This window comes from Ambystoma mexicanum, chromosome 8 (assembly GCF_040938575.1).
Source record: "Ambystoma mexicanum isolate Mex_15411 chromosome 8, UKY_AmexF1_1, whole genome shotgun sequence".
NCBI classification, from domain to species: Eukaryota; Metazoa; Chordata; class Amphibia; order Caudata; family Ambystomatidae; genus Ambystoma; species Ambystoma mexicanum.
The window spans coordinates 97,765,106-97,774,333 of record NC_090929.1 but is presented as its reverse complement, the minus strand read 5'-3'; positions in this window follow the sequence as shown (position 1 = coordinate 97,774,333).

Sequence of the window (9,228 nt, the reverse complement as noted above, 5' to 3'; positions counted from 1 at the left end):
CTGGGAAGATATGTAGTCAAGTGCTTAAATCACAGCCTGGGTCCAAATACTGAATTCACCACTTTAATGAAATGTGTGATCCTGGGCAAATCATTTAATCTCACTGCACCTGAGCTGCTGAAATTGGGCCTTGCTAGACATGATTCAGTTTGCTACTTTTGCCATGCAGAAAAACCCTCATACTGTACTAAACTACTGAGTTGTTGCATATTTATAATATATTTAAGTTTTCCGATATTCTAACCTGTATTCGATGCTCTTTGTCCTTATTAAGAGGCTGATTGGCACGGTAGCCTCTTGCGCCTGGAGAGCAAAAGTGATCTGTATGTTCTCACTGCTACCAACAGAAGCAAATTAACTTTTAGAGTTGCATGCTGTACACTTCTGGAACATGGTTTCTAGTGGTTTCGATTCCCTCTTGGGGCGCTTCTGCTACACAGCCTTGATTTCTGAGCGTCTGTCTGAATATCGCGTGGCTTGGCACTGTTTGTAAAGCAGTTTCGATGTCAGGATTCGGTATCTCAGAATGAAGGCTTTTCACTGTTCTTTCTAAAATGGTGGTACTTTGGATCCCTCGCTGCCATGCTAATGTTCTTTGTGTCTCGTGGGTTGAATGTCGCCATACGTTTAGTCCCTGCCTGTGTATGCTGCGATCTACTTCTACCTACGTTCCTGTCTTTGCTACTTTGTGTAACCATATCTGGGTCTGCTGCAACCTTTTTAAGTTTATATGTGCTCTCTACATGTAGGTCCTACATTGTGTGGTGCAACCTATTCTGCTCTTCATAGTGGCAGCATTGTTCCTTGTGTTTAAACTAACTGTTTACAGGTCACTTGGCATATTTGTTAGCTTATACATACGTTCACCTCTGCGAACGTCTGGAGGCGGGGCCACACCTTGTGTTGGTTTTTTTCAACATCATGACACTATGGTGTCCTGGAGCATTGAGGGCTGATGTTGCTGTTTGTAATTGTATTTACTGTAATGTTGCTGCTGATCATGTCCATTCATATCTTTTGCTGGACAGGTTCGGAAGACAAATTAGAACATATCAGTGCCTTGTTTGCCTAAAAGTCCCACAGTGTTCTGATTTTGGTGTTCTGTTCAGAGCCTCTGGGGGTAGAGGGGCAATCAGGTGCCCCTATTTTGGCAGTCATACTACACAGCAACACTTTCTTTCATGGCATTAAATGTGCACTTTGCATTGTGTGCATGTTACAGGCTGCCCTTTACTGGCTGCTGCCACCTTAACTGAAGACTTTAAATGTGTGCTTTGCAGCGGGTTACAGACTGCCTTTGATAGCACACAGCATCCAGCAGTGTGATCACCTTTGCCTTTTACTCTTGTTTTATCTGCGTTAGCACCTTGCTGACAGAGCAATTACTAACTTTTTAGTGGCAGTTTAGTGTTTCAGCTCCCGTCTAGCTGCCTGCCCCTAAAGATCAGTCCGTTGCATCCCTTCTTATTTAAGAAACCCAGGGGTGTCACAGACTGTGTCCACCCCCCCTAACTGTCGGCAATGGTGTGGCCCAATCATATTGAAATGGGTCCTCAGAGTCGCGACAAATGTTTAGCCGGGCCCTGTGAGTGAGAGCTAAGAATGTTCTTTGTTACTCCAGTGTGCCTGACGGCCAGGTGGCGGACCAGGACAAGCAGGGCCTACTCGCCCTTTGTCTGTCATCCGAGTTAACATCATGGCAGAGTGCTCTGGTGGCCACTAACATTAAAGGTATGCAAGTAAATAGTGATAAACTCACATGTTGCACCAACACTATCCATACTCTTGTCATTGGCGCCATCTTGGAAGGCCGAGCCTCCGGGGATGAGAGCTAAGTGGAGGAAGCAGCGCATGCACAGGCTGAAGGGGAAGAGGTGAAAGATGAAACAGAGGTCCCAGGAGGCAGCTTCCGTGCTACAGAGGATGTTCAACTGAGCACAGAGATCCTGTGGAAGGGCTTGTTTGTCCCTCCGGTCTGGTTGCCCAGGTGAAGAACGGGAGAGGGGAATGTGAAAGGATGTTTTGGCTGATTTCTTTCTGGATGTTTAGCTCCTCCGAGTGCTCAGAGGTTGTACAATTGCATAGCATGAACCTTCAGCAAATAAGTCAAGAATGGATAGAAAACCCATGGGTAAGAACCTATAGTCCAGGCGTATAGTCGAGACTAAAATTAGCCTTCATGTATCCAGCAAAATAGAATCCTGTGGCCGGGTGAGTCTTCCTTTCGAGGTTACATTTACCATCGTGTACATTTGTAATTCCCCTAATTCCCACTTCCTGGGCCCCCTCACTCAGCTGCACCTTCATCACCATCCGGAGCCTGGACCATCGCTCCTCCTACAGCGGCCTGATTCTACACCTGGAGGCGGCACTTGTGGGGATTTCGCTCCGTGATCAGAGGCAGGGTGCTGACTTTTAAACACGCATCCTCATCTATCTCCTTCCTCGCTCCCTGCGGTGTAGCGAGAATCAAAGAACATCAACAATTTGAAAACCTACAAAGCTGCATTTATGCAGTGGTAAATGCACCCTCTCTAATTCCTTCACGAGCGCTGTGATGCCCGCATTGCCTCTCGGCCTTTGTTGTCCTTCTTGCTGCCCTGGGGCTTTCGCCCCATTCTTTTTTTTATCAATCTGTTTATTGTTTTCATAACAGAACAAACAATACACAACGAGAGTACGACTTATGCATATCACAGTTAGGATCCATACATATTATTACTATTGACATGAGAGCACCGACTGCCCTGGTGCTGATGAGGTCAATTGGTGGGGGAAATGTTCATGGTCCGGGCCGTCCATCCCATTCGGCCGTCTAACCCAACACCTTCCCGCTTCCCCATATCTTTGTGCATTTCCCGGGGCAGGCCCTGACTCTGTAAACTCTTCTTTCTAGGGCCATGCAGCGGTCCAATTCCGCCGACCACTGACTTAATTTCGGGCGCTGCGCTAGACCCCACGATGCTGTTATCAGTCTTTTGACAAGTCCCATTGCTACAGTCAGGAAGGTTTTCTCGAATTTGTTGAAGTCTGTGTGTTCCCATATTCCCAGCAGTGCCAGCTTAGGCTCCAAGGGGACTCGGGCCCCCATCAAAGTGGACAATTTTTGCTTGCATTAAGCCCAGAAGATTCTTATTTGCGTACATTCCCAGAGTGTGTGATTAAAAAGTACCTTCCTCCCTACCACATCTGAGGCATGCGTCACTGTCTATCTTACCCCATCTGGTGAGCATTGTGCGGGAGTAATATACCCCATGAAGATTTTTTAATTCTATAAACTGCAACCGTGCCGCCATTCCCACCTCCCATGGGACATCAAAGCCTCTACCCATTCTTCTGGTTCTATTCTTCCTCGATCCTGCTCCCACTTCTCTTGCAAGTTGGTGAGCTCTGCAGCCCCGAATCCCGTGAGCACTTGATATAAGGTGGACGTGACCTTAGCAGAGATTCCTGCTGTAAATAGTTTGGCCTAGAGGTGGGATTTACTTGAAACGTCTCCCAGGGAGGGGAATTGGGCAGTGATGGTGTAAGATATTTGCATGTTTCTAAATCCCTCCCCAGTTGATAGGCCGTATTGCTGCTGTAGCTCCTCAAACGACCGGAGGCGTCCATCTTGTATGATGTCCGCCAGGGTGTCTATTCTGCACAGCAGCCAGCTCTCCAAATACCCTACCTTCAACAGTTCCCCAAGGTGCGCATTGTACCATATGGGCTGATCAAGAGTCGGTTTTTGGCCCCACCCCAGATCCTGGTGAGCCTCTGCCCACACCTGGCACGTGTGTCTCATCGGCCCAGGTAGGGTCCTCATGTATCGCTTCCCCCCATATAGAGCCTGCCTGGGCGTCCAGCCTCTCAGCCTTTTCAACTCTGCGGCAATGTGTGGAAGTGATTGGTCCCCATGTAGCCAGTCATTTACCGTCCGTAGCTGGGCTGCCCAGTAGTATCTATGCAGGCTGGGCAGGCCTATTTCTCCTTCCCACCCAGACCGCTGTAGCGTCTTCAATGCCACCCGTGGTTGCCCCCCCTAAAAACCCCCTCAAGGATCCCTCAATTTCGGAAAAGATATTCTTTGGAATCGGGAGCGGGGCGTTCTGTAGGACACACAAGAATTTGGGCAGGGATAGCATCTTGAATAGCGCTGCCATGCCCTGCAAGGTTAGTGGGAGGGATTGCCATTGGGTGCTATCTTGTATGAATTTGTTTATTACAGGGCTTAGGTTGAGCCGATTATAATCTGCTAAGAATGGGCTAAGGTGGATTCCCAGGTATTTGAAGCCCGTTACCGTTGTTGTGTATGGGCATTCCTGGGGAAGCCATGTCATCTCTCCCTGTATTGGGAAAAGGACAGATTTTTGCCAGTTTATTTTGAGCCCACTAAAGCTTTGGCATTCCTGTAGTATTCCCACCACAACCAGGCACGAGGCTTTGGAGTTACTCATATATATTAGGAGGTCGTCCGCATAAAGCGAAACCCTGTCTTCTCCCCCCACGGCCATCTGAATCCCCCCAATTTGAGCTTTCTCCGAGTTGTATTGGTAGGGGTTCTACTGCGAGAACGAACAGCAGCAGCGAAAAGGGGCATCCCTGCCCCGTGCCTCTCTCCATTGCACAAGTCCGGGAGGTGACCCCATTTACTTTTAAAGCTGCTTCAGGGGAGATATATAATAGCCGGACCCAAGCCAGGAAGTTTTCGCCAAACCCCATGTGGTGCATTATTTCCCAGAGCAATTCCCACCTCAATTGATCGAAAGCCTTCTCAAAGTCTATGGCAAGGAGCGCCAACTTGTCAGGTATTTCGGTTGCTAAGCCAATAGCAAGCTGTGCATGCCATAGATTAATTTGCATCGATTTAGAAGGCATGAATCCGCACTGGGCCTGGTGTATCAGCGAGCCTATCACCCGCATTAAATGATTGGCCAGTACTCGGGCCAGTATCTTGGCCTCTCCATTTATTAGGGATATCAGCCTATAAGAGGCATAATATCCTGGGGGTTTGCCCGGCTTTGGCAGGACCACTATGCTCGCCTTTCTGAGGTCTGGCGGCAGACCACCATCCAGTTTGCATTGTAGGAAGAGGCGATGCAGATGGCCGCACACCTTCTCCCCTAACCGCTTCCATACCTCTATGGGAAATCCATCGGGCCCTGGTGCATTTCCAGTCTGTTGTTGTGCGACTGCTGTAGAGACCTCATCCTCAGAGATGTCCACTTCCAGTCCAGTGGCTTGTTGAGCGGAGAGCCATGGGATAAGCACCCGGCCCAATGCGTCTGGGTTCCATGCCTCACCGTCCTTCTTTCCCACGCTGTATAGCGCCTCATAATATTGTGCAAATGCCTCCACTATGCCTGTGTCGCAGGTAGTTTCCTCCCCCCTGGGCATTCCGCAGGGCAGGCACGTGCCCCGAGCATCTGTTCCTCCTTTCTAACCAGGCCAGCATTTTCCCCTTTTGTCCCCAGTTTCATGGATTTGGCTTTGTCTGGCCGAGTCTGCGTTTTTGGCGTTGTCTAGTGCGATATTGGGCAGCTTTTCCTGCGCCGCGACTTGCGAACTCTTGGCTTTCTGCACCCCATAGGAGAGGAACTCCACCTCCGCCTGTTGCACTGCCCACTCCACCCTCTCCACCTCAGCCACATGCTGTTTACGCTTGGCAGCCACCATTGAAAGGGCCTACCCCCGGAGCTTGGCCTTGTATTCTTCTCAAAGTGTGACTGGGCTATCAACTGTCCCTGTGTTTAGCTCAAAGTATTCCTCAGTCTTTGCTGCTAGGCCTTCCACAAATTCGGGGTCCCCTAGGTAGTAGGTGTTGTGGTGCCAGCTCCTTTTGGGCTTTGCCCTCCTATTCTTTAGTTGCATGACCAGGGGGGAATTGTCTGATATCCCTCTGGTCAGGTATTTGGCGGACAGCTGCCGGTGTATCATGTTCGCTGGGATGAAAAAATTGTCAATTCATGACGCATACACCCTGGAAAAAAAGGAATAGCCTCTATCTGCAGGATGCGACCACCTCCAAGTGTCCACCCACCTCAGGGCTTCAGCAAAGGAGCAAAGTTTAGTACAGGTTTCCGTGTTTCTGGAGCCCACATATGATCTGTCCAGGCCCCAGTCCATCACCTCATTGAAATCCCCCCCTAGTATCCAGGTGTCAGCATGGCAGTGAAGCTTGAGCCCCTGCTGCTCCGCTAGGAGATCCATAGAGAGTGGTGGGGGGGCATAGACCGCTACCATTCCCAGAGTGTATCCCCACAGTTCTCCCCTCACCACGACGTATCGTCCCCTGGGATCGGATCTCACTTCCGCTAGCTGAAATGGAACTCTCCCGTGCAGCAGTATAAGTGTTCCCTTGGAGCCCCGATCAAAACCTGCGTGAAAAGCCACCTTAGTTGGACCTGAGAATAAAATCTGCATTCTGTTCCTGCCAGATGGATCTCCATGAGAAGCACAATGTCAGAGGAGAGCCTGTTAAGAAAATGCAGGACCAACCTTCTCTTGATCCCAGAACACAGCCCATTTACATTCCAGGTCATCACTGTGACTTTCCCATCATGAGCCGTCATCCCAAGGGTACTCTGCTGTTGCCCAGGTAGTGTCCCCCCGGCCAGTTTCGTCCCAGCCGACCACTGACCCTCCCCTCCTCATGTCAGCCCCTATTTGGATGCCCTTGTGTGCTGTGTAATTTATTAACCCTACCAAAATGATGTTCTGGCCAACAATGGTTGCCGAACTGCCCCCCCATTCCTCCCCGTACTCCTTCCAAGCTAGAAGCACCTGTAGCCCTAACTCTGCACCAACTGGGTGCGAAAGAACTGTGTCAACCATTTGCTGGGTACCCACAGCAGCTAACCATGTGAGCCTCTGCTTCCGATCTGTAGCCGCTTTAGTTGCTTGCCCCTACACATCCTGCAAGGATATTGTCCGGCGTCTGTGGGCGCCAGGTCATCCATTGCCCTCTGCTGCAGGTGCAAGTTCCGTGGGTGCTGCTTGCTCCATTCTTTGCGAGTCCGACGGTATTGGAGAATGATGCAGGTGTGGTTCTCCTCTGGGTCAACCCTTCGGTAGTTGATGTTCTGGCAGTGATAGGACGTTTGTTTCGAGCCACGACCATGCCTCCTTCGGGTTGTTAAAAAGGTGCTCAGTTCCATCATGATAGACTTTGAGTTACGCCGGAAAGAAGAGAGCATATTTCATGCCTAGTGAATGCAACTTCTTTTTGACAGATTCAAAGAATTGGCGTGCTCTCTGGACCTCCCAAGTATAGTCTGGAAAAAACACAATCTGACAGCCATTGTACGTTATGGGACCGGTAGCCCGCGCCATTTACAGCAGGGTATACCGGTCTCTATAGTTCAGCAAGCGAGCTATTATAGTGAACGGGGTGTCTCACCGGCATCCTGTGGACTCTTTCCACCGGGAAGAATTTGGAGAGCTTCTTTGGGGCATAGAGTGTTGTTAACCATTGTTCCAAGAAGAGCTCCATACTGGGCCCCTCCTCCTTTTCTGGCACTCCAAGTTTACGAATGTTATTTCGCCTAGCTCTTCCCTCCCTGTCCTCTGCCCTGTTCTCGAGTTGCGTGAGCTTCTGGGTGACCACCGACAGTTGTCTTTCCATTTTCTTAATGGCGTCTTCCAATTCAGAAAGACACTGCTCTGCCTCTCTGACTCTCGAAGCCATTTCTGCATGTCTTGTCTAAGGAAGGTCACTTTTGTTGTGAGACGCCCTCTTTTTCTTCCATTGAGAATCTGGATTCTCCTATGGCTCGTATTATGTCGCAGAGCGTGATTTGGAGCCTTGTGGCTCCCCTTCCGTGCCTTCTAACCCATTGACACGAGTCGCAGGGGGCTGAGAAGCACCCGCCGTGTACTGGTCCATCTTACTTTGGAGCCCAGCCTTCTTGATCTTATCTTTCCTTATGGTGCAGTGTGGTCGTCCTGCCCTCTCACTGCAGGCTTTGGTTGTCGGTGCCCCAGCGGTGGGGGCAGAGGTTCTGTACCGTTGGGCTGATTGACCTGTGTGGTGTGAGGTTAGTCTCAGCGCCTCCTCCTGCTCCTTTGTGATCTGCCTTGTCCGGGTAGGGCGGTTGTGGCCCCAGTGGGAGGAGGGGCCGCTGTTGCAGTTTATGGCACCAGACGCCAAGTGCAGGGGGTCTGGGTGCCACTGCTCCTGCTGTTTCCCCACCTCTGTCGGCCCGTTTGATCCCTTTTTGGCCCTGGGGTGGCTCTTGGTCATGGACACTTGGGCTGTGGTTTTACTACCAGGGGAATGCTCCCCCTAGTTCCCCTTTTCTTCTGCTTCCACCCCCACTATGTTCTGTAAGCGGGGCTGGTGCTGATAACCGGCAGTTTAAATGGTCCACAGCCGCTCCAGATACCCCTGTTGTATTTTATGGGTCTCGCCGAGATAGGGTGTCGTCCTTCTGTCCCCAGCAAGCTCAGAGGACCGGCCAGCTGTCCAGGTTCTGACCCATGGCTGGGGGGCGAGCTCTGATAGGAGTGTGTGGGGGGTGTCACGGTCCATTTGATCCAATCTGATGCAGTGGCTTAGGTTGGAGGAGTGTGGTTAGTAGAGGTCCAGCTAAATTGGGTGTACACTGAGGTGAGTCCTGGCCATGGCTTCCATTGATGTAGCCGCGCTCCTATTCCAATGAACGCCATGCTATTCAATGCTGTTGTTAATACAGTCACAGTTTGCACCCCAGAAGGCATAAACCTGTGCCTATTGCCATCCAGCAGATGGACCAACCAGTACAAAGATCTGTTGAAAGGTCGGTGGTGGCAGCGCTTGAATGAGGGGATGACTCTGCTGTTAAACACCCTAAGGCACCTGCTGATGAAACGGAGGATCCAGCGGCCAGTTCAAGCCCTGCAAGCCCATCTTTGCACCATCCGCTTGCAGCTCGGTGCCTTCTTCTGCGGTCGTCATGAAGACTGGATATGGCTAGTGCTATCCAGCCAACTCACTGCCGCTATTTCACCGCATTTGGTGAAGAGACATTTTTGTGGCATTTTTAGGTGTGATCAAGGAGTAGGTAAAAGGGAATTTAAGGCTTGGGGTGCTGGGTAGGAGGGAGGCATTGTAGACTGGCACCTAATACAATAGAGTATTGGCAATGTCAACAGTTTGGTGCTTTTGTGTAGGCATGGGAAAGGCACTTGTCAGGCTCTGCCATAGTGGTATTAACTGGCAATTTTTGGTAACAGGTGCAAAATGGTGTGAGTACCTGGGCATCTAAT